This window comes from Megascapheus bottae, chromosome 6 (genome assembly GCF_031878675.1).
Source record: "Megascapheus bottae isolate mThoBot1 chromosome 6, mThoBot2.hap1, whole genome shotgun sequence".
Taxonomy (NCBI): Eukaryota; Metazoa; Chordata; class Mammalia; order Rodentia; family Geomyidae; genus Megascapheus; species Megascapheus bottae.
In genome coordinates, this window is record NC_143514.1 from 11,240,846 (window position 1) to 11,268,407 (window position 27,562).

The window sequence follows — 27,562 nt, forward strand, 5'->3', positions numbered from 1 at the left end:
GAGACAATTCTAGAGAGAGGGATGGGGATACATACGTACAGGTGATTAGTGGTATTGTTTGGTGGATTGCTCAACTGTATCAGTCAAAATATAGGCTGTTTATTCATCAAAGCTATGCTTTTTATATCATTCAAATACTAAAAATAATGAAAGACTAATGCACTAATATTGTCAAAAAATGACCCATGGTAGACCAGATATTCTGCGGAAAAATGAGTTGTTATTAAAGGGTGGGTTTTATATATAGGACAAGCAAACTAGTCCTCCCTTCTTCTCATGACCCAGAACTATAGCATAGTGATAAAATTCATTGACTTTATAGTCCTATTAGTAACAACAATTTTCTCAGCTCCATCATTTACTAGCTGTGTGTGATAGGGTACAAGACATTAAACTTTGCCATGCCAGTGCCCATATTTGTAAAGCAGGATGGGATTAGTACATATCTTATGGAGTAGTCGGGAAGTTTCAAGTACCTAACCATTGATGTAGGATTCATAGATGTAATCAATGATTATACGTATGATTCTAATCATTAATCCAAAGTACCAATTTCTTACTGAGTTTGTGTATGTAATATATAAGCTTAATGGAAAAACATAAGCATGATAAATGTGATTCATTGCATTGATAATTCAATCTGTTCATCATCCAAGATAGAAGACACTAGAGTAGAAAGTGAGTCAGCTGTATGGAAGTTGAATAGCTCAAGCTGTGTTGGTGTGAGTTGCTTTTTGAAAGCTGAGCAGAAGAGATCATGACTGCCAGAGGACAGAGGACAATGTTAGAGGCCAGTCAATCAATAATCTAATTTTCCCAATTTTAAATTCTCTCAGAACTAAACTGCTTTAAGTATTTTAAATATAAAAATACATACTGATGCTTAAAAATTACTGATATTATTTTGTCTTGGGAGAGAAGACAGATTCTTAGAGATTCAGACATTTTGAAAGAGTAGAGGTCTGGAGCTAGAGTCTCAAGGTGCTAGACCCATCGGAATGGCTTACAAATGGAAGTTGTCAGTCTCCAGACACAAACTTGGCTCACCTCCCAATTACCTCTCTCTCTCTGTCTCTCTGTCTCTCTGTCTCTCTGCCTCTCTGTCTCTCTCTGTCTCTGTCTCTGTCTCTCTTTCTCTGTATCTCTCTCTCTCTCTCTCTCTCTCTCTCTCTCTCTCTCTCTCTCTCTCTCTCTCTCTCTCTCTCTCCCCCCATACTCCTATTACACACACACACACACACACACACACACACACACACATACACACACTGGATTGCCAACTGTGATTTTCATTTGGTCAGTTGAAAACTATTGCTGAGTTCTTGCTATGGGCTGAGCATTTTTCTAGGTTACAAACTTTACTTTATTAGATTGGCAATGGCTGATGGGATGCCTATAATTTACAAAAGCTCTAAAATAATCAGATGACCAACGGGTCATTGTAGATTATGAAAAGACAATAGGTTAGCTAGAAGCTAAGCAAGGCCAGAACAAGAGTCAAAGTTAACTGAGTTAGAGGCAAGAAAAGCCAGGCATATAGAGACCCGAGGAAAGAGCATTTCCATCCAAGAGTTCTGCTCAGAAAAGGAATTCAAGTGAAAAAGACCTTGATCAAGATCCAGGTCAGTGTGGCTGTTGCTCATATTGGACAGCGGTGGGCATAGTCAAATGGTAGATGGCTTTGTCCCAGTCAGGCCAGGAGTCTGGACACCAAGTGCCATTTCAGCAGAGATGTGAAGTACTTGACTGACTAGCAGACTCTTCCTTTGAGCTAATATACATACATACATACATATGTACATAGATATACATACACATTTCTATGTATATATAATATATGCTAGCAATGAAGAGCTCATAAGGCTATCTCTTGTTCATATGTTCTAGATATGAAGTCACTGTAATAATTAAAGCAGGTGATTGATTTGTGTGTGTGTGTGTGTGTGTGTGTGTGTGTGTGTGTGTGTGTGTGTTCTTTTTGGCATTCTCAGTTTTGTAAATAAGGTTCCACATGCCAAAGCCACCTTAACTTTGACACTCATGCCAAAAGAGTAAGTTCTGTTCATGGTAGAATTTAGGGGTCTGGTCTAGTTTGGGGGATTCCAATCTTGATTTACATCTTTGATGAGGAGTCATATCATACTTGGTTTAGTAGTCAGATTAATTCAACTAAATGTATCTTTCAAAGTTTTGATTATTTGTTTTCTGTTTCTTTTTCACACCTTATGATTTCGATTTGATTTCCCATTAGGTACTGCCAACTAAGGGTAAATTCCTTGGATATATGTGTGAGGCTTCTGTGAGTGATAATCACCACAGCACTGCAGGAAGCACTAACTACATAAATATGAACACAATTCCCTTCTCGTCAGACCTTTTGTAGATTTGCAGACTGAGATTGCATAGGTCTTCCCAGAGCTTTGCATGCATACACAGACACACACACACACGACTCTCATTAAAATTGTATACACCATAATATGTACACTATGCAAATTCCCACATTTGTGATTCAATTTTTCTGAGATATTTGCAGTTTTCCATATTACTGGACCCAAATGGTTCAGGGCACTAAAATGACAGCAGTCAAAGACAGACAAGGAAAAGAAAAGATCTTCCTCAGAATTTAATGAGAGACAGAAGGAAGTATATCTTTTCAAACTGTTGGTCCCATTAGCCTAGCCAAGGCATATATCCTGAGAGGTATCTTGGTAAAAGCAAATAGAGCTGTATTAACCAAACTGTGTAAAGAAAATATTCAATAATTGCATGGTCTGTGTCATATTTTTTTAATATTTTATTTTATTGTAAAGGTGATACACAGAGGGGTTACAGTTAAAAGTAAGATAGTGAAAACAATTCTTGTCAAAAAGTGTAACCCGAGCTACTCAGGAGGCTGAGATGTGAAAATAGTGGTTCAAAGCCAGCCTGGGCATGAAAGTTGATGAGACTCTAATCTTTAATTAACCACCAGAAAACTGGAAGTAGTCCTGTGGCTCCAGGGCTATGGTGGTAGCCTTGAGCTGAAGAGCTCAGGGACAGCATCCGGGTCCAGAGCTCAAGCCCCATGAACAACAACAACAACAAAAAAAAAGTGTTATCCCTTCCCTCATTTTCTCCCACTTTCTTTCTCCCTTCCTCCCCCACCCTTCAAGCTGTCAAGTTCATTTCCAAGGTAGTGTCCAGTAGTCTAGTGAGCATCGTTGTTTCCTTGGTTCACCCTTTATCCTTTGTCTCACCATTTTGTTCTTTCTCTTCCCTTTCCCAAATCAGATAAACATATATACAAGACACAGGGTACCAAAATCAAAAACAGTGATAACCAAAGGGGATAAAACAAAAGGGGAAAAAAAGCCTGAAAGACAAATGAAATAACTTTAAACAGTACTTTAAAAAAATAAGTCTTGTTTCTATATCTTGCAGTTGATTTCAATTAGCATCATTTTATATCTATTGAGCTACTGTGATCCTCTGCTAGGACTACCATGGACATGTACTGATAATTACAAATGAAGGAAACCACGGAGACTATGTTTCTTTAGTCTGGATTACTTTACTTAATATGATTTTTTTCCAAGTCTTTCCATTTCCTTTCTAATGGAGCAAAGTTAAATCCTTAGATATCACCCTGCACCAGAATCAACTCCAAATGGATCAAAGACCTGAAGATAAGAGATACCCTGAAATTATGACTAGAAGAGATAGAGGCATCACTAGGACTCTTTGGCACAGGTCAAAAATTTCTCAATAAAAATCCAGAAACAACTAAAGATTGGATAAATGGGATAAATGTGATTGCTTAAACTGCACAGCATAAACAAAGCTAGTATGATAAACAGCTTGGGAGGGGATCTTCACCAGCCATACAAGAGACAAGGGCCTCATATCAAATAAATACCTAGACTTCAAACAATTCAGCCTTCTCCCAATAGCAAATGCTCAAAGAAACTACACCCAATCAATAAGTAGACTAAAAATTTTTTAAAAGGGACTTCTCTGGAGAGAAAATAAGAATTGTCCCACTTTTTTAAAACATGCTGTTTGCTAGGAAGATGGACACATGCACTGGAAACACTAATTCTAATTATTACTGTAAGTGGGAGTTTCTGGCACAAGGTCAAGAAATAATAGGAAAATGTGTGAATCTCACTATTGAGCCACAGTAAGCCTAATCATTTGAATAAAGCCAGTTGTTTTTTTCTTGGACCGTCTCTGAGCTGTTCAGTGTTCTGATGAATGTAACACAATCAGCCCATTCTCTTGTGTAAAACCACGTCCTGCTGACTCAGGCTTGCTTGCTTCCTTTGCTGTTTATTAAAATGAAGCATTCATAATAAAACTCCATTTTTTAAGCCATGACAGAATATACATTAGTGATGACATCAAAACTATTTTGTTTAGGATGAACTTTCACACTACTGTCTAAACCTATCTATCTGATTTTGCAGGAGATGGTTTTAAAGAGCTTGCAGATCTTTCTGGCACTGTTACAGAAAAGGATCTGTTGTGGGTTTCAGAAGACAATCTAAGTTTTTATAGCCCTAAAAAATGAATTCTGTTTCCACTACTCCACATCATGTATAATTCATGATTTTTCATTAACATGCAAATGTGAAATAGTGCCTTCTATGTTTGCATCTACTAATAATCTATTAAATATTTAGAAGCATAGTAAAGAATGCTAAAACAATATTTGGTCTGGATTCTGTTTAAGTAGATGGTTCTCTCACTTTTATTTATTTCTCCATATATTTACATATGTAAAAGTCTAGGGAAAAGGACAAGGAAATAATCAATTCAGTAGCTGGAATTGGTAAAATATGATAATAACTTTGTATCTATAGATCTTGGTACTTTTCACAGCATTTGCACTTGGCTTACCATTAACCATGACAAGCCTCTGAGGCTGATAGCATCCCATTGCATGGAACCACAAACCAAGACCCTGCTTTGCTAGAGTGTTTCACAAATATTTGGCCACTCATCCAGGACAAACTCCCAAATGGCATGCAGCATAATTCATTGTACCTCAGGGTTCCAATAGAGCCTTGGGTGTCACCTCATGGAGCCCCAGGTGTTTGATAAAAGATAGTTGGCTAAGAGCACCACACATGGCTATAGGAACTGAAATTTTCAATACTGTTTCTAGAATGCCAAGATTCTTCATTAGTTCTTTCTACAAATATTTATTGGACACCACATTATGTGGTGATCAGAATTCTTCCAGGTCCCTGATGCAAACTACACATGATAGACATAGAAATGTTCTCCATGTAAGAGAACCCAAAAATGAGCTGTGAAAGAAAATGATATCCCTGAAAGGCATATTGCATCAGATGTGTTGTTGAGCACATACAAGAATGTTTAATGATAGGACTAATGCTGTAAGACAAAGAGGGGTTTGAGAAGTTAAAGATTCAAGCTCCAAAGGCTGGCAGGAGCTATTAGAAAGCTAAAGCCCAACCAGGTTGTGATTTGAGAATCTTAATCTCAGGAGGAAGCTACAAGAAAAAGGGTGACTGGCTGGTTGTTGCAGACTAAGACTTAAAAGCTCAATAAAAGAAAATAAGGCAGGTGGGGGTAGGAAATGGTGACAAAAACGTGAGAAGGGGTATCAATGTGCAAGAAGTAACGTAACCACTATCTGATGAATGTACCTGTAACCCCTCTATACATTACTCTGATAATAATTATTTTTGCCAGTCCTGGGCTTGAGCTCAGGGCCTGAGCACTGTCCTTGGACTTTCTCAAGGCTAGAGCTCTACCACTTGAGCCTCAGCACCACTTCTGGCTTTTTTCTATGTATGTGGTACCAAGGAATCGAACCCAGGTCTTCGTGCACGCTAGGCAAGCACTCTACCACTAGGCCAAACTCCAGGCCCCTGATAATGAAATTTTAAAAAAAGAAAATAAGGTTAAGAGAAATACATATTAAAGAAAAACTTGGAATTCAAAAAAAAGTGAAGAAAAAATCTCTGAAGCAAATATAAATAATTTTGTCCCCTCTCTTTCTCTCTCTCCCTTTATTTCTCAGTCTCAGTCTCTTGTCCTAGTACAGGGGTTTGAACTCTGATCCTCACTTTTTCTACTATAGTAGCATCTCCAGCACTTAAGCCACACATTTTTTTCTCATTAGCTGGAGATAAGTATCTCAGAGATTTGTCTAGGCAGGCTTTGAACCTCTATCCTCAGATTTCAGTTTCCTGAATAGCTATGATTATAGGCCTGAGCCTCCAGCACCCAGCACAAGGATAAATATTCTCAATAAACTATCAGTGAAGTGGGAATTGAAGTTCAATCTGTGTTGCATCAAATTTTTTGCCAGTCCTGACTTGAACTCAGGGTCTGAGCACTGTCTTCGGACTTTCTCAAGGCTAGAGCTCTACCACTTTGAGCCACAGCACCACTCTGGCTTTTTTCTATGTATATGGTACCAAGGAATCGAACCCAGGTCTTATTGCATGCTAGAAAAGCACTTTACCACTAGGCTAAACTCCTGGCCCATGTAGCAAGTTTTTGATCCCTTATATTTCTTTGTATGACCTGAGTTTAAAATTTGATTAATAGCCATAGTTCACTATTATTATTGCTGATGTTGTTATTATTGATGTTAGTAACAATCTGTTTGCATTAAGCAGTTAGAATAAATAAATATAATTATAGCCAAAATTATCCTTGCACGTTGTATGAATGGCCTGACATAGCACCTTTGTGGAATTTGTGGCAGACTGAGGATTATCTATCACTGTACTGAGATCCTCACTTAGTGAGAGTAGATCTAAGGACCCAATTACTTTCCAGTCAAAGGTGTCACTTCTCTATCAATAAACATAGGTGATCACTCATTTGGTAAACTCAGAAATTCACCTCCCTTCTCAATTCTCAGCATATTAGCAACAGTCTATCAAACTGAAATGCTACTTGAAAACTACAGATACAACTATCAACACTGCATGAATAAAAGCTTCATATTTCTCCAGACACCTTCCCTATATGGATAATGTCTGAAAACCATACACACCTGCCTGAGCAACCTTCTGCCAGATGCTGCCCTTCAAACAGGTGTCATGCCCTAACCCTTGCTGTTGAAATGCTCTCTTGTAAGAACTACCATGCTGGCTATGTATTGTTCCCTATTGCTGGTGAGTAATTCTGTGTCCCAGAACATTTTTGCTGAGACTATTTTACAGACTCCCCCTTCTCAGTTTCAGGAAAGCCTTGGTGTTGTATTGCTCAGAGGATGCACAGGTTCACAATTTGGTGATTTTTGCACAGGCTCGGCTCCTGCTCCTGAGACTGTTGAAAGTGTGTTGTGCTCATTGGCTTGAGCATTACACAGGTGAGTCCTCAGTATCTGATGAAAAGTAGTCTGGTCTCTTTCTGCCAGGGCCATTTCCTGTCAGAGCACAGGGTGACTTGTTCCTTTATGGGGATTATTGATGTCTCTCCCTGTTGAAGTCCCAATCTCTGTGGGAGTTCAACTTCCCATCACTGTACACTCAGACAAACTCAGCTACAATCAACACTGACCCTGCAAAGGGCTTTTGTACTAAGTTGCTTTCGTGCTTTATCAGATGGATGGACTTTTGTGCTTTGCTCATCTGATTAGACTGTAAAGAACTTTTCCACAACACTTTCTACACTGGAGATTTATATAACTCACTGGTTCTCAATCATATGACAATGAGCAAATGATTCAGAGAAACAGAATACCTACACTATGTCTGCTACATAGTGAGTGGCTGGTAATTATCATTTACAATGAATGACTGGTTCTTTGCTATTTACCAAACTAAATGAGCTATCATTACTGTGTTCAGAAGAGGAAAGCCATCACAAAACAATATATATATGTATATATAATTATCCTACATATTTATGTCAAGTGTAACCACACTCCTTTCACAATGAAGTAAAATCCTACAAAAAGGAAAAGGAAGGATAGAGCCAAGATTCCTGACTGGACCAAAGAACTAATAGATTGTCATGAATAATTTCATTTTCTTACGCAGAAAATAACTACAGCTTGAACATGAATATCCAAATATCATATGACAGTTCACAAAGCACTAATAATTTGCTGACTGAAAACTATTCCCATTGCTGCTACCATTAGAATTCAAATTCAATAGGCCTGGAGTAGGATATAAGGTATCAGAACCAACATTCTAGCTGGGTATGCTGGGTGATACCAGTATTCCGGGTTTTTCAGGAGGTTTGGGTCTAGGGGATTGAGATTTGAAGCTAGCCCAGAGGAAAGAAAGTCCTTGAGACTTTACCTTCAAGCAACCAGCAAAAAGACAGGCTGCAGGAATAGCTCGTGTTAGAGCACCAGCAGAGCAAGCAAGCCATGCCAGCAGCTGAAAAAGCATAAGGTCTCAAATTCACATCCCTGCACTTGAAGAAAGAATTTTTTTAACAGAATCTATTTCCTGTTCTTGTTCTTTGGAATGTTGTCCTAGTCACACAGTGAAACTCAGCAGTCATCAAGGCCCTTGGGCACACGCAAAGGACCATTCTTCATTAGCAATGGCTTACTAATGGCCAGAGAAGGGAAAGCCTGAGGAATCTATGCTCCCGGCAAACATGAAACAAATAAACCAGACAATCGCTTATTTGTATTACATAGAAGACAAAAAATCCACTGTTAAAGTCACATGAACAAAGTACTCTTTTCATAGTCGAGTTTAGGCTCAGGAAAGCAGTGGTTAATATAGATATCTTTACTATCACAGGGCTTTTGCTGTGGAAATACCTGGCATCTTGATAGAGAATATTATTTCACAGGAGAGCTGGATGCTGGGGAGGAACTACTCAGTAGCAAGGAGAAACAGCAGGAGAACATTTTTTGTCCTTATTCTGATAAAATTGTAGAAAGTATGAACACAGAGATATTAATTTCTGTTTGAAAGGAGAGTGGAGAGAAATGCATGTAAAAGAGTGTAGAACTCAGTAAAGAAGTAGTTACAGTAGCTTCTATAGTAATATTTAATTGTGTATGTCTATGTGTGTGTGTGTGTGTGTGTGTGTGTGTGTGTGTGTGTGTGCATGCGCACGCCAGTCTTCAGGCTTGAACTCAGGGCCTGAGAACAGTCCCTGTGTATCGTGCTCACAGCTAATGCTCCACCACTTGAGCAACAGCACCACTTCTGTTTTTTGTTTTTGTTTTTTTTCTGAGTATTTCATTGGAGATTAGAGTCTCACAGACTTTCCTGCTCTAGGCTGACTTTGAACCATGATACTCAGATCTCAGCCTTCTGAGTGGCTAGGACGATAGGTGTGAGCCACCAGGACCCAACCCACTTTCTTATTTTTTGTTTTTGTTTTTGTTTTCCTACTTTTCAGCTTCTTTGTGGGGGATGGGTATAAACTGAGATTTGAAATCAGGGTTTAATTTAAGGCTTGCTGGACAAATGCTCTACCACTTGAGACATGCCTCCATTACTTCTTTACTTCAGCTCTGCCTTTTAGATAGTGTTTCCCATGGATCTCCAGGCGCCTACCTATACCACATGCATATCTGGGGCTATAGACATGCAGCACTCTGCCTGGCTTGTTTATCAAGATGACACCCCATTCACATTTTATCTGGGCTAACTTGAACTTTAATCCTCTTATCCCCACCTTTTTAGTAGCTAGGCTTATAAGTGAAGTCTTTTTGATCTGCATATCCGTCATGATTTCTTTGATCATCATAAGCATCCTAAAATATAACACTGATAATTAGATTCAAAGCATTGTTTTCATTTTTTTCTTTCAAAGTGCATAGTTTCTTCTAGAGCTATTTTTTGTCTTATCATAGGAGCTAGAGTTCATTTATCTATCTCTTCTAGTTCAAAATTACATCTGTTCATAGGCCCACTTTTCAAGTTTTAAGCATTAGCAGTGCAAGAACAGAGATCTGTGCTCTGATGCTTTCTTTGACTTTTGTGTGTTGGTTATAATGGAAAAGTAGGAAAAGAGGGGAATATTTGATTTTCTGTCTAGCCGACACCATTCTAAAAAGCATTAAGCTGAAAATGTTGCACGTGTTTCTTTTCTAACTCTCTCTTATATAATAGGAACAGTCCAGACCAGAACATGAGTCGATATAGGGTTTGTGGGTCTATGATAAGCTTGTCAGCCAGTGGAGAGAGCAAACCCCCGTGACAGCTGTGATGCTTCCTGGAATCAGACATCCTTCAATAACATCTTCTGGCATAGCTTGCAGACACCTTAGTAGAATAAGGGTCGAGGCTCAGGGCAGTTGTTGAATGTCTCCGAGCTATGTGTAATTTCTCTCTGTGGATCCATGCCTAACAACCACTACATCAAACCACAGGTACAACGAAGCCCATTTTGCCTGTTTGGCGTGATACTGCTGGCACTCTAGAGGCAAAGCCTTATGTGTTTGTGAGCTGGAAAAGACACCTCTTTAAACTCTGGGAAAAGTGCAGACATAAACTTGAGAATATTTAGGCTACTTCAACCATGAGAATGCAGAATGATTTCACTTAATTTAATCCACATAATTCACTGGGATGAAGAAACTTTTTAAGAATGCTAACTATAGCTAAAAAGCAACTAGTTGGCCAGGAGTTTGGCCTAGTAGTTGAGTGTTTGTCTAGCATGCACGAAGACCCAGGTTGGACTCCTCGGTACCACATACATAGAAAAAACAAAGCCAGAAGTGGTGCTGAGGCTCAATTGGTAGAGCTCTAGCCCTGAGAAAGTCCAAGGACAGTGCTCAGGCCCTGAGCTCAAGCCCAGGACTGGCAAAAAAAAAAGCAACTAGTTTTGCAGAAATTCTTACTATGGAGGATGTTTCATAGATACGATGCTACTGGATTTATCACTATAATGATAGGCACTCTTTTCATATAAGAAGATTTCTTATTGGTTGATTTGTTGAACTAAATCTTGTCATTGAACAATCAGGCCACATTTATTATAAGAATCTAGTTGGTTTTTTTTTTTTTACTTTTTTCATTTTATTTTTTATTATCGAGGTAATTTATAGAGGGGTTACAGTTATATTCACCAGATAGTAGGTACATTACTTCTCACACATTGATACCCCTTCAAACATCTGATTTTTTAAAAAAGAATATAAATAGTGTGGATCATATAGCTTCCAAATATGAGTGAATTTTCACAGTATCTGTTGAAATAATTAGAATTAACCAAGAAATTCTGATTGAGCAAAGTATTGTAGAGAAAGTTAAAGGAAAGAAAATTAATTTTTTATATTTACAAGGCATTTTTGGAGAAACTAAACTTATTTAAGGATAAAAATAAAACAAAGTATCACATATTTTACAAGGATTATTCAAATGACTAATCATTTTGATTTGTAAAGTGAGAAGCATTGCAGATTAGAGTGATTATTGCAGTATACTTTACCTTATTTAGCAGTGACAAAAGTAAAATGACTTTTCTATAGTCAACAATATTACTCCAATCTGATTCTGGATTCTAATCGTGTCTTCTCAACCTGATGTAATTGGTAAGCTGTAAGGAAGCTAAATTCTCTAGAGAAACTCACTTGGGGTCTTAGAAATGTGACACTGTACATCACATGACATTCACTTTCCAGCAATTGTTGGCTTTTGCATGGGGAACAGTCTACAACCTCTTGCAAAGAACCGTGGGAAGAGTGCAAGGCAACAGGTTGATTTTAATATTTCATTAAGATCTGTTTTCAGAAGAAAGAGGAGTTTTCTTGGAAGATGAACCGGAGGCCTTGACTTGTTTCCTATATGCACAAACTTCATCATCACCTATTCCCAAACTCTGCTCCTCAGATAACTTTGCAACATGCATCATGTAAGAGTTATCAAGAGAGCTGGGAGTGTGAATTAGTGATAGAGTGCTTGCCCAGCATTCATGAAGCCCTGGGTTCACAAACAGAAAAAGCTGAAAGCTGTGGCTCAAGTGGTAGAGTACTAGCTTTGAGAAAGCCCAAGGACAATGTTCAGGCCCTGAGTTCAAGCCCAGCACTGGCAAAAAAAAAACAAGTTATCAAGAGTATTGGTAAGTGAATATCTTGATCCTAGTTGCTGCTATACAGTAGGTATTTTAAATAGGCGGAAGCTACTTTGGGTGGCACATTGCCTTGAGGTTGCACCAAGTGTTTCATTTTTCTACCTTCAAAACTTCTTTGTAAGCTCAAACAGTTGAATCACTCTAAAACTAGTTACCAGAGAAACAACCATCCCATCAAAAGATGGGCCAAAGACTTAAAGAGAGTCTTCTCTGAAGAAAAAATAAGAATGGCCCTTAGACACATGAAGAAATGCTCCACATCTCTGGTCATAAAAGAAATGCAAATCAAAACAACTCTAAGATTCCACCTCACTCCAGTTAGAATGGCCAGGATCAGGAAAATGAATAACAACAGATGCTGGAGGGGATGTGGCCAGGAGGGATCACTACTACATTGTTGGTGGGAGTGCAAACTCATTCAACCACTATGGAAAGCAGTATGGCAGTGCCTCAAAAGACTAAACATAGAGCTCCCCTATGACCCAGCAATTCCACTACTTGGCATTTATCCAACCATCCAGAAACTAGGGCATATTTAATCCACTAGCACAAAAATGTTCATTGCTGCACTATTTACCATAGCAAAGATATGCAACCAACCCAGATGCCCACCAGCAGATGATTGGATCAACAAGATGTGGTATTTATACGCAATAGAATTCTATGCTGCCATCAGAAAGAACAATATCACCCCATGTGTAAAGAAATGGAAAGACTTGGAAAAACTCATATTAAGTGAAATAAGCCAGACTCAAAGGAACATAGGCTTAATCGTTTTCCTCATTTGTCATCATTAGTATAAACCTTGGACTCTCTTAGCAGAGATTTACAATAGGGAAAAACCTAGATACATAATGCCATATAGGATGAAGCTAAATGAAAGGACATTCAGGATATGGAATCAAGAGCCATAAAATGAGTGATTGTTGTTCTTAATGTTCCATGTTATTTCTCATCTCTTTTGTTGTCCCTTGGTTATCTCATATTGTTACAGTATCTTACCTTGTTATCTGGCATTATATATATATATATGTGTGTGTGTGTATGTGTGTGTGTGTGTGTGTATGTGTTTATTTGTTTATTTGCAATAGGATAGGGAAGGGGAAAACAAGATGAGGGGAGGGGATAGGGAGAGGGAAATTGGGACAAAAACATTAGAAGGGGTAGCAATATTTGTGAAGTAATTCACCTTCTGTCTGGCAAATATAATGTAACTCTTCTATTAATTACAATAAAATATATTTTAAAACTTTTTGTGAACCAAAAAGAACATTTCATTTATTAATCTACAAGGTTATTTCTCATAAGTGATATCTATACAATAGGACACATTAAAATTTTCTTGGTATTCCCTTTTTCTAAGCACTTAGTTATGAGAGCAAATCATTGCAATGCAGAATGCTTGAATGATATAACAACATTAGCACATTATTTCAAACTATTATAAGTTGAATTTTGTGATCATGTTAAAATAGAATTATGTATTTAAAGCAGATACATGGTGAACTCTCTGTGAACTCTGTCTCCTATATTCTCATTACCCAAGTTTTATAATTCTAGAAATTAATAAATTCAGCAAATAGCCTAACATTTTATTTCTTTTGAAAATCACAGTAGTGCATATATAAAATTTTCGTCATGATCTGTCTGATAAGCTGAGCAGAAAATTTTAATATTATTTGTGGTTTCATGGATTGTAATATGATAATTTAAGCTATAGCTAAAAAAGAAGGCTCGTTTTCATTTTTTTTCTTGTATTTGCTCCTTTCTAGTATCATAGCAGAATTCTTCTTGTCTGGGTATATTTCATTCCTTTCTCCTAGTGGTGATATTTCAGAAATAAAACCTCTCCTTCTTTACACAATGAAGAGACAAAATATGAACTGGAAGCTCAATATACACCTCATTAATTTGATCTCTGCATATATGCAACAATGAAAACTGAACCTGAAATAGCCCTCCAAGTACCACAAATTTCATGTTTCTTAACAGCAAATAAATATGAATTACAATACCAGACAAAACACATGTACCTTCTCTACTGCAGGAATTAAATTATTTGGGTTGGTTATCTACATTGATCCAATTAATGGTCAGACTGCCAAATCCCTACATTACCTTGTGATGCATAGGCTTAGTCTTTGTTGTGTGCCCCAGGGAATTAGAATGGAAAAGGAAAGCAATTATAGTGTTTCTGGGAATTATTTTACTATTAGGAATTGCATACTCACTTGCCAGAAAGAGAAATGAGGCAGAAAGCTGGAAAAAGTCTAAAAAGTGGCTGGCAGCTATAAACAAAGGTAAAAACAAAGATGGGAGAGGAAGGTAGAATATGTATCAATTAAGTGCATTCATTCACTTATTCCTATTAACTTGTTAACTTGTCATCTCATCTTATTACTCATTCATCATATACATACATGTATACATGCCTATTTATGTATATGTGTGTATAGAAATGCAATCATGCTGTTCAGTATATATACACATATATAAGCATGTATATTCAGTATATATACACATATTTACACAGACATAGGTATATCTATGTCTATGTATATAAATGTAAATGGTTTATGCCTACAAGAGTCAGATGCTATACATAATACTTAGAATAAAGAAATGATTGTGCTTGTATTAATGGAGAATTCCAGAAGACCTAATATTATAAATGTTGAAAAATGTGGAAGGTAAATATGCAATAGACACCATAAAGAAAACATTGAGGAGAATATCTCTATGGTTTGAAGATACTAACAAGAAAGCAATGCTTGTTTTCATCCCAGAGGACAATACTGAGATCTGGTTGTGATCTGGTTGTGGCTGGTCATCCATGGAATAAAAGGATAGAAGGAAAGAAACAGATGCCAGAATGTATCGTATGTAGTAAAAAGCAAGTGGAAGTGCCTGTCCAACAGTCTTAAATCAAGAAACTAGTAGGTCAGAGGCAAATCTTGAAGAAACATATTGGCCAGGAGGTGATATTAGGTTCCAGTTCCAAGCTCCTGCATGAAGTCCTTGGGGCTGGATCTGAGGGGGTCGCTCTTCCTTTCTAAGAGGAGGGAGTTTTCTCTTTTACTGTTGTTACAGGATGAGGCCAGTGGCACTGAACTCTTTTCTTTCCTTCAACCCACCATGGGTGCTAGAGAGGAATCTCAGATTCTCCACATGCTTTTCCCCATTGCAAATGAAGAGATGGAGTGCCTGTGCACCCATTTTCTTTCTTATGTGGAAGCTAGCTCTAAAACGTAACAGGACTCCAGGCTGTCACAAGGATACCTGCAGAAGAGGAATTCAAAAGTTAACTTCTCCAACCATTTGAAATACAATTATTGAAATGAATTTCAGGAATTGGAAATAAAAGTTGGTTTTTCAGCCGTTGGTGATGATGGTTGTGATGTTTATTTTTGTTGTTATTACTGTTGTTTTGTTTTGTTTTGCTGACACCAAGGTAGGGCACAGAAAGGAAAGAAAGAAGGGTGCTATTCAGGCATGCTATTCTGTAGACACTATACTATGTGGAAAGTAAACTGTGTGACTTGTGGCTTGAGGCAGGGGCCTGGCAGACGTAAAGGAAGTGGTGACACTGTCTAAAAAGAGAAATGTATTCAACTGCAAGAGCACAAGGGAAGGCATGACATTGTCCAAAGAATTGTACTCATTATGTCCTGACATGAAATGGTGACCCCCCCTCATCTTAATAATAACAATAAAATTATGCTCAAAATGTAAAAGGAGACTGTCTTTGTCCTATTTCTATACCAAATAGAGTCACACAAAAAAAGATGACAAAAATGAGTTAATTTCCCAGTTAGATGTGAATACTGTCCACACCAAGAAGTTTCTGAGACAGAACACTGCTTATGAAAACCAAAGTGTGCTAATTTGTGACAGCAGCCACTGAGGATGGTACACATGGAAAGAAAATAATTAATTTCCACACCTCCTACTTAAGCAGCAGTCCAGCTATGTAGAATAAGAATAAAAGCAACGTATTATAAGTCCATCTGTAGATTTTTGTATTTTTTTATTTTTCTGAAGTGGGCCAATAAATTTTAACATCACTGCCAACTCAACTTGCACTTTCCAAAACTCAAGTGAAAAAACTGTTTAAAGATAAAGTATGGGGGAGAGTGAAAGATAGTTTCAAGGCATTGTGAGGCTTATTTGAATAGGACTTAGAGTTTCTTTGATCTGAAATTGAGACACATCCATGCAATAATGCAAGAGGAGTTGAAGTGTGTGTCCACAGGTTCTTTACAGCACTTCCTTCCAGGGTTTGGCTCTCCGTCAGGGAGCGACTCCTGCAACACAGCCAGCTCACATTATGCTTAAGAGGCTTTCTGGAAAGTGAGGATCTTTGCTTTTTTAAAGGACAATTACAAAAGCATTATATAATACACACATTCTTAAATTATAAAGTGATCTAATGAAGTCAAGTGGAACAAAAGCTGTTGCCTGTACCAGAGGCTAGCATTTTGAAAACAAAAGGAAAATAAAAGCTACAGATGTTTAAACAGACTTTCACAGAATACTTTCAAACTGTAAGAAAGCATCATAGAGCTAACACATAAACACCTAAATGAAACATAAAAAGCAACTTATTCACATAGACCCTCCAAACCATATTTTGCTATTCAGTCTAGAAGTTATTATCATCAACTTTAGATGTAGATAATACTTTGGGGTTTTGATTTTTTTTTTAGAACATCACAGTCAAAATAGTGAAAGGTCAAAATTAATTCAATTTTCCAGTCATGTGTGAATGGCTTATTCTTGAGATGACCACAATTAAATAAATTCTGCCTCATTTCAGACTTTCAGATAATCTGCATACAGTAAACAACTCTAGTTATACTAATTATCTCAGTTACCCATCAGATTAAAGATTCATCTTCAGCATGATATGCTTAAAACAGTGAAATGGTACTGTGGCTTAAGTGGTAGAGCACTAGTTCTGAGCACCAAGAAGCTCAGGGACAGTATCTAGGCCCTGAATTCAAGCCCCACTACTGATAAAAAAAAACAATGGAAATTGTCATTTTTCTTATTACATGTTACTGGACCTATTTCTGCATGCATGAGCTCTAGATCTTCACTTATTTCTATCAAAATAATCTTTGAAATTGATGAAACCAAGCAAAGTGCCTGAGTTAGAATTGTTTTCAGTAAAAGCAAATCTATCATCATGATATATTCAACTCTCTCTATCATTCTTTGTGTTTGTCCTTGTCTCTTTCTCACACATGCACACATGTGCATATTAAAGCATGCAATTAACACTTTGTAGAACAGAGGACATATGTAGTGAAATATGATAAAAAGGTACATATTCAATTTATAGTATAATCAATATGCAGTTTTTGTTAGCAAACACAAAGATTCAAATTTAGTCATCAGCATAGCAAAGTTAACTCCTTACAGACCTGAATATGTGACTCTTTAATTGATTCAGCAAATCTTATTGTGTACATATCATGTGCCAAGCATGATTTTGTCCCTAGAATATATTAAATTATGCCTTTTTATCATAAAGAATTCACTAATGAAACCATATGATTATAGCTGAAAATTCCATCTAAATTCTTTAAGTAGTTAAAAACTGAGTTTAGCAAGACTAGTATCCTTTTAACCTCACCTTACTCTCTCAGAAGCTGACCTGTGTGTTCATGCTGATTCGTGTAATGGAGTTCATCAAATAATTATTGACTACCCATCACACACTCAATAATATTTTAGCCATGAGAGATGTGTTAGCTCTGTGAACAAATCTATCAAAATACTATTTTTAATTCCACTAAGTTTATGTTGTAATGGAGGAGAGACCTCAAATTTTATAGCTCAGAACAGCAACAGTACTATGGAGGAAATTAGAGCAGGTCTAATTAAGATTCAGAAAAGAGGTGTGGAGATGGCTACTTAGAATGTAGGTCAGAGTAGACATTTGAATGACAGCAATCCACTAGCTCACTTTCATTTCATTTATTAGTCAAGTGGTTAAAACACTTGCTTTTGTCCAGTTGGGTAGAGAGCATTTGTTGTGATTGTCAAAGATCATTCTGTCTCAAGCCCTAGAATCTGAAGGAAATTCTACTACGTAGACATGATTCCATTAAGGCTGTGGAGGTGTGGAAGTTATCGGTTATCAAGGTGAGTCTGAAATAAACACGAAGGTCTTCAAAAAAGTCAATCAAAAGATCTCCTCCTGCTCCAGGTACAAGTACGAGACCTTTTAGGAGACTATGATCTGAAAATTGAGTTTCAAAGCCCGGTCCAGAAGAAAACTCCTCCACTTAGCAAGCAAAAAGCTGGAAATAGTAACGTAGAGTATCAATTTTGACACAGAATGCCACGCCAGAGTTCAAGGCTCTGAGTTAAAAGTCCCAGTCCTAGCACATGCACCCACATGGACAAGCATGTACACACACACACACACACACACACACACACACACACACACACAATCCTGAGAACAACGGAGGATAATCACTTGACACCATGATTTTAGATCCCTAAGATTCATTGTAATCTTCTTATTTTATTTCAAATTATATCCTTTAAAAATATATTATATTTTATTGTTGGGTTAATGTATAGAGGGGTGACAGTTACATTCATCAGGTAGTGGGTACATTACTTCTCTCACATTGATACCCCTTCTCATTGTTTTGTCTCCCTTTCCCTTCCCTGTCCGGCTCCCAGTCATCTTGTTTTTTCCCCTTCTTTTCCCTATTTCAAATTAACAAAATAAGTGTATATACGGTAAACCAGTATTCAAATTCAGCTACAGTAACCTCCACGTGCTGTACAGAGGGACTGCAGTTACTTAAAGCAGGCAAAGAGTGAATTCGTTTTTAGGCAATGTTACCTCTTTCCTCACTCTCTCTCACTTTTTACCTCCCATCACCACTCACAACTTGTAGACTTCATTTTCTACAAGATGTCCAGTGAGACCACCACCGCATTTATTCATAGCTTTGTCCCTTAATCTCTTTACCTCCCCCAAACTTATAAACAAACAGAACTGAAAGGAAAGAAATCAAAAGCAACCAAACAGAAATAACCCACTTGTTTTCATTTCCTGGAGTTTATTTATTATTTCTTTATTTATTTGTGTGATTTGATGTACATAGGTATTGTGCTCTCTGTTCTCCTGAGTATCCTGCTTGCTCTCACTGTGTGTTAACACCTAGAGACCTGTATACTTTACCGGGCCCTGATGTATCATGCCCTGATCTAGATTCTGCATATGAGAGAAAGTATGCTCTCTGAGCTTACTTAATATGATTTATTCTAGGTCTATCCATTTCCCTGCCAATGGCTCTGTAAAATTCCATTGAGTATAGGCACCACAATAATTTTTTATTCACTCCTCTATTTAGGGCACAAGAAACATGGATGTACAAGTGTCTTTATGCTATCCTGGTTCATTTTAATCTTCTGACCACCAGAACTATGACAAAACTGTAAAAGCGGAAGATGGACTCCTATCATTATTTCAAAGTAGTTTTTCATACAACAGCAGCAACGTACTGTTTAAAATTGTTCTAAGCCAAGAGATCAGTACTTGTTGCTTCTCATGCAGATGGCACAGCACACTGACTGACAACTGTGGAGTTCAAATGCCTGGCTTAAAGATGGTATTCCATCCCCTTTCATGAGACTAAACCATTGTTAACGTCTATGTCTCTTGTTTTCTCATCAATGCAACGATTTTAATCACGATAGCAATACTTACAATGTCCAGGTTTTGCAATGCACAAATAGTAGCTTTGAAGAGAACAATTTTCAAATAAATAAACTTCGCTTAAAATGAATACTATGTTTATATCATTTTAAAGACTAGTAAATAAGAACAAAGTATATAAATGTCTTGATACCTTGTGTTATTATCTGTTAATATTTGACATACAACAAGATTATTCTGGGAACCACCAAACAAATTTGAAAACGAAATGTTGTTTATCCATTCATTCAAAAGATTTACTGAATATCTGCTATGTATTGCTAACTTTTATAGGGACATCACAATTATTTTACTGATGGTGGGTTTTTCCTGTAGCTAGAAACACAGAAAATAAACAACAAAAGGAACAAAGTGGTTTCAGACAGTTGACAATTACATGGTGAAGGACAGAATCTCTGATGCCTGCACATGTTAGCCCAAACTTGAATATTGAAATAGGTCTGATCATACCATCCTGTGAGAGAGTCTTAACCATAAGAGGATATGATCTGATGTGTATTTTCATTGTGCTCACAGTGACAGAGTGTATGAAACATATGCTCAGCTTTCATGATCAAAGTATCAAAGAATATTTAAACATCTATCCAGAAATAGGACAATTAATTTTATGGAAAGAATACATACATACAAACATATGCATATATGTACATCCATAAATATGCATATATCTATATTTGATATTTTAAAAATATACCTATATATCATCCATTGTATATATTCATATCTACTCTTTTATCTAAAACAGATAAGAACAAATTTTATCACCCAGGCCAAATCTACCAGGTGCTTTTCATTATAAATAAAGTTTTCTAAGAACGCAACTGTGCACATTTATCTCTCCTACTTCCTTGGTAGTCATTAGGGCAGTTGGCCTTTTCAGGTGGCTGATGCTCATGATCTAGCTTTGTCTGATGATTCCTCTGGAAGATTATAACTAAGTGACACTCAAGACTGATACGGATTGAATTAATATACAAACAATGCCATTCAACTTTTTGGGCTTTCAATTATTCGTAGATTAAAAATGCAAATGTATTGCCTTCCTTCCTTTTCATCTTTTGACATTCACATCAAGAATGAAGAATTCCAATGGCTCCATGCATGTAGCTTCAAGTAGATACCTCTCTCTCTCTCTCTCTCTCTCTCTCTCTCTCTCTCTCTCTCTCTCTCTCTCTCTCTCTCTCTCTCTCTCTGTCTCTCTCTCTCTCTCTGTCTCTCTCTTTCTCTCTGTCTCTCCCTCTCTGTCTCTCTGTCTCTGTTTCTCTCTCTCTGTCTCTGTCTCTGTCTCTCTCTCTGTCTCTGTCTCTCTCTCTCTCTCTTTCTCTCTCTCTCTCTGTTCTGATCTTTTATTTTGCCGTTCTGAGGCTCAACTCGTGAACTCATGGTCCCCTACTTGCTAGGCAAACACTCTACTTCTGCCAGTTAGAGATTCCTTAGACACTTTTATTTGCATATATTAATTGTTTCATTCTGATATTTCCTTTCATAAACACAACTCACTCTGATCAAATTTACACCATTGATCATTTTCCTTCATGCCTTCTCCCTTCTTAAAAAACTTCCAACAAGTTTCATCTGTATATATGTATACACATGCATACGAAATACTTGAAACATGCTCCTCCTTTCTCCTTTCTGTTTGCCCTGTCACTTCCCACTGGCAAACACCCCAATAGAACCTGTTTTATGTTGCTGTCATTGACTTTTAATGTGCATATTCACTGTACAAAGGAATTTCATCATGGTATTTCACACATGCATCTATTTTACTTTAATCAGATTGCTCCTTCACTGCTCTTTCGTACTCCTTTCCCACTATCCATTATATTTCAACAGCTTTTGATTCATTCTTTTATCCCATCTTCATGCATGGATGCAATGTATTTTACTATTACTCACTCTCCATCATCCTCTCACCCTCTCTTCGCTCCTCCTATGCCTTAAATTCCCACAGTTGCAATCATGCTCTGTGTGTGTGTGTGTGCTCGCGTGTACATGCACACACACACGTGGACACATTTGTATCTTTGGGCTTAAATTCCAATTTTTCAAGCAAACGGGTCTTCATATTTATCCAAGTATGAACCTGGCTTGCTTCATTTAACATGATCATCTCCAAGTTGGCATCTTTAGCAAAATCAAGTCTCAGAAGCAATATTTGTGGATTTCTTTAGTGGTATCTGCTGCCATCTCCTCCAAAATATCCCTATGTTTCCACAAATTTGCAATGTGATTTACATTTGTTCTGTGGCCCATCATTCTGCTGCATGGTTGTGGAACAATAAACTTGTTCAGTTACTTTCTCTTAACCTAGTTTTCTATGTCATGATATAATCAGTGTGTGTATTGATATTGCTATATTATAAATTATAAATAATAAAAATGTATGAAATATATTTATTTTTTATTTTTTTATTTTTAAATTTTTTATTGTGATTAATAGAAGGGTTACATTACAGTCACCAGATAAAAGGCACATAACTTCACAAACATTGATACTCTTTCTCATGAAATGTATTTATATTTTAGTAGAATTTGATTATCCCTATAAAGTTCCTTTTAAACGCCCATATTCTCAATTTAAGTGTCCATAAAGTTATGCCTTTGACAAAAGAGGACTATCGAGCAAATGTATGAAAAACAATATCAAATTTGAACTTTTCTCCCAAGCTCCCAGGCGAGAGAAAATGCCTGCCTCATCCTTGCTCAGTAATACAAAGCTGATTTTCTCCTTCTCAAATGCTAACTCCCCATCTTCAACTCCTCACTGTAGTTCTCTTATGCACATGTGTTAGAAAGAAGCTGGAATCACATCTTAAATTTGTGACTTTTTTTTCTCCTGAAAACCGCTTACACCCTGGAACAGCTTCTTTTTCTTTCTGACAGAACCGCTATGCCTCTCTCTGAAAATCAAGGATATTTATCAAGGGTGCCAGCTAAGGAGGTAGAGAATTCTGGAACATATCTTAATGTCAGATAATAATGTCTCACAAATATGGACAATAAAATTCTTAGCTTACAATACATCGTCTAGAATGGCAAAGAGAAAGATAGATCCAAATGTCAAAGTAGCCCTAAGAAAATCAAAACACCAAAGCAGCCTTTCAGAAGCTCTGGCCTCACCCTACTGCTTTGCCATGCTTCTTTCATCAGATGAATGTAACAAGTTGATTAGGCTTTATAAGCTCCCAGAAAAGTCAGGCCACTTATGCTGAAAAATAGGACTCGGGATGTAAATTATTCACAGTTCATTAGACTAAGACAAGCATTTCTCAAACATTTCTCTATGCTTGAGAAAAGCGACATATTGAACCCTATTTTACTCTGAGGCTCAAAATGGCAATTAACGGTCTTAAGCTGCATATAAAACCCAATACGAACCGCATTTACAAGAAAATTGTGTGAGAATCAAATTATGTTATCTTTGATTTGAAGAACTAAGAAATAATTGCCAATAAGTATTCATGTATAGGAACAATTTTTTTGAAACAAGTTATTTTAATTACTACGAGTGTGAGGAATACGTGAGGGTGATTTTATTAGATTTAATGTGCTTAGTGGAGCTGCCTGACTGTAGCTGCTATTCTTGACAAGACATGGGAATTTATTTTAGACTTGCATTGTTTGGCAGAGTGCGATGCTGTAGTAAAACTGCATTTTAGTTTAATTTAATCTCTTACTTTGTGGTACTTTTTCACCTGCTGAAAAGATAGAGCATTGCACATATCTATTTGTGTATGTTTATGTGCCTATATTACACTTGAATTCAGGGCCTTGCACAATTCTTTATTTTGCTGTGTTTTTAGTCACTGAAAGTTGATTCTCTTCCATCTGATTCTAACTTTTTACTGGGTGTTTGGATAATAAGGATTTCTGGGGGTTCAGTCTGGGTGAACTTCAAATCTTAATCCTCAGATCTCAACTTCCTAAGTAACCAGGATGACAGTCACAAGCCAGCAATGCCTGGCAAGTGCTTTTTTTTCTTAAAGGCGAAGAATGTCTACTGATACCAGTAAGATAGAAAATGTATATTTCCTGAAGTCCTATCTCTGTATTAAGCAATGCACAGTTGCCTCCCATTGATTGATAAAGAATTGATCTGGTATTTTTGTCCAGTGTTGCTTTGACATGGTCTGTAAGAATTTGAAACTTACTGATTCCTGAAACCTGTTTGATCCCCTTCCAGGGGCCTTCCCTCTATATTGGAAACAAACATACACATTTCTTGACAAAAAGGAAACAAAGGCAAAGTGTGCATAAGCCCACTAAAAAGCAAATAAGGGAATCAAGAAACTGAAACTTCACCCAACCAAACACCATTATTCTTTGTCACGAGCTCACTGAATATTCAGAAGATCTCAAACTGTCCTACCTACATTTCCTTTTATCCCATTTAAAAGTTAACTGTCTTCTCACTGGGAGCTATTTTCTCTTACCAGTCCTTTGTAAATTTTCTCCTTTCTGAAACCCTAAAGCTTGGCAAGAATATATCTAGATTAACATGATTGACTTTCAGCTAGGAGTTGAGCAAAACTCAGAAGAGACTAGGTCCCACTGTTCAGATTATCATCCTGAGATATACATGAGCCCATGGAAAAGTTTTCATTTACTATTAATTTACAGTTTTCCTATAATGAAATTGTTTTCAGGAAGTCTTGTGGGAAAATTCAGAAGCTGCAGTAGATTTTATCCAAAAAGATAAAAATAAATCTCTAGAAAGATGAGAAAGAAGAATGTTCTAATCTTACCTTCATCCTAATCTTATTAGCATTTCTCAGTGAGTAGTTCAAGTATCTGTCTATAGTCTTATGACACTGTCTCATAAATATGTCAAGTGCAAAGTATAGTTATTTTAATAGTCTCTGTTGGTGGACCATCATGGATTTAATTAAGAGACAACTAGTGTATGAAATATGACACAAAAGCACAAGACTTAATGGAGAAATGTTTTACTGCAGATTTAAATCAAGGCCACAGACTTAATGATGATCCAGACTCAGAAACCCTACTTAAATTTAATTAATGCAGACTAGTGCAGACCTGTTCATATACAAAGGGAAAAAAACAGACATAAAAAATTAGTGATTTAAGATTCTCCAAGTACACTGCCTTATTTATAAGGTTACGTGAACATGAGTTATTAATAGCTTATTGTTTTGAATTTTATTAGATGAGATATTTAGAATGTAGTCTGTATAAAAGCCTCCTCATCTGCTGTGAAAAAGCGCCACCTCCTTTACTCCTTAGCAAAAGCAGCCAAAGACAGAATGTGGTGTGAACATTGTAATCAGACAACAATGGAGAGAAATATATCATCCTATCCTTTACAAAAGACCATGCATATAAGCTCTCTAACTTACATGCACAGAGGGCAGTGAGAGATACTGGAATTTGGACTACTGAACTTACTGCTCCAAGAGCTGTTCCTTGTGAAGTTGCTTTTCAATAAACACACAGAGATTTAGGAGATGCCAGCACCAAGAGCATTATCATGTGAGTGCAATCACATAATTTTTTACTAACATTAAGGAACTTGAACATATGTGGCCTTCTAGCCATTCTCAGAATCAATATGTGTGAAGTAATGCTCTTTCTATCTGGCAAATATACCTGTAACCCCTCTATTAATTACAATAAAATATAATAACAATAAATAAAACAATAAAAAGGAAAAAAATCCATGAACATAAATGGAAGTTATCCAAGAGACTTCAGATCTTATAGTCATCAGTTTTGGAAATTGATGCATATTTTTTAGATTAATTAGAGTTTAGTTCTATAATAGTTTGTTAGTATTATTATCACTGTTTTTAAGTAGTTGTCCAAAGGAGTAGCTATTTAACAAAGCAGTTTATGGATGCAGTGCATAATGGATACAATGCGCATGGATCAGTGTCACTTTTTGAATAGTCTCACCTGTCCTTCCCCTTCCCAGCCCTTTCCTCACTCTTTTGAATTTTGTAGGATATACATTGGATTCTTGTCTGTATTTTAACTTGTCCCGTTCTCTGACCATGCCATCACCAGTGACCCTTTTTAAAGTCTCTATTATTCTCAGTGAACCCAATTAGTTTGCTCTTAATTCAGAGCATTATCCATTAAGAATAATTACTTATTCATGCCCTTGATTATGCATTAGTGACATAGATTTTCAGTAATCTTATTATTTCCCCTGATATATTTGGAAAAACACCCTTTAGTTTTCACATTATTTTTATTAAAAAATCTGTTCTCCTTCCTTGTGTTTTAGATTATTTTTCATTTGTGTATTTCAGTTAAGACAACCTGTATTGAGTCACTCTAGCTTCTTTTCAATGTTTCTAGTATATATGTTTATTTTCTTGGCTATCTTTTTTAATAAAAAAAGAATGACAACTTTCTTTTTACTTTTAAGTCAACAAATTGGCACAAACAAGTTTTAATTCTGTGTTACCCTTTGTACATCCTATCATATTTAAAATAAAAATAAAAAGATGGCTAGAGGAGGCTACATAAACAGTATATATAGTCAAGCTTTTAATATTCATTTATTTGATCTTGAGCTCTTCAAAGTTCCAAATGCCACTCGATATGTCAAGTTTTCACTGATGATTTGAGCAGCTTTTTGAGATTTTGATTAGAATAACCTTTAAGAGGTTGGTTGTATAAAAAATATAGCTAAGCAAAACAATCGTAGATTTTTTATTAACCTTTTATTACTAAAAAATAATCACTGCAATGAGACTTCAATAATTAGGGAGGGAGTTTTTAAGAGATCTCACCTTTCTGTCTTAAAACCACCAGAAACTAATTAATTATTTTGTATTATCAAACATCTAATCAAAACTACAAAGTAACAAAAAAGAGAGTTTGGAGGAATATTATTCAGTCATCTGAACATTAAAAAAAAACTTAGGGTATTTCAAAGACAAAGCATGCAACTAAGATTTTTTAAACACCTAGGAAAGGAGATGTTGAATATTTTTAAATGCATTGATTTTTTTTAATGTCTAGTAATATTACCATGTTGTGGAAAATATCCAAACTAAAAAATCATATTAAGTGATATATGTCAGACCCAAAGGAACAGCCTCAATTGTTTCCCTCATTTGTAATAATTAGTATACTTCTAGGTCTCTCCTAGCAGAGGATTACAATAGCTCAAAACCTAGGTACATAAGATCATATAGGATGAGACTAAATGATAGGATCTCTAGGACATGTAAACAAGAACTTTATCTTGTGTGGTTGTTGTTCTTAACGTACTATGTTATTTCTCTTCTCTTTTTTTGCCTTTTGGTTAATCTCATATTATTTCTGTTTTTGACTTTGTTACCTGGTATATTGTATATACATTTACTTATTTATTTGAAATAGGAAAGGGAAGTGGGGAAAACAAGATGATTGGGAGGGAGTGGGAGGAGGGAAATGGCGACAAAAACAGGAGAAGGGGTATCAATATGTAATGCACTTACTATCTGTCGAATGCAACTCTAACCCCTCTATACATTACCCTGACAATAGAAAAAAAAATAGGGGCTGGGTGTTTGGCCTAGTGGTAAAGAGCTTGCCTAGCATGAACAAAGACCTGGGTTCAATTCCTCGGTACCACATACCTAAATTTAAAAAAAAAGCCAGAAATGGTGCTGAGGCTCAAGTGGTAGAGCTCTAGCCTTGAGAAAGTCCAAGGACAGTGCTCAAGTCCCGAGCTCAAGCCCAGGAATGGCAAAAAAAAAGAAAGAAAATAAATAAACTATTGATTTCAAATATGTTAGTATAAGATCCTATTTTCACTTTATATTCATATTTTGT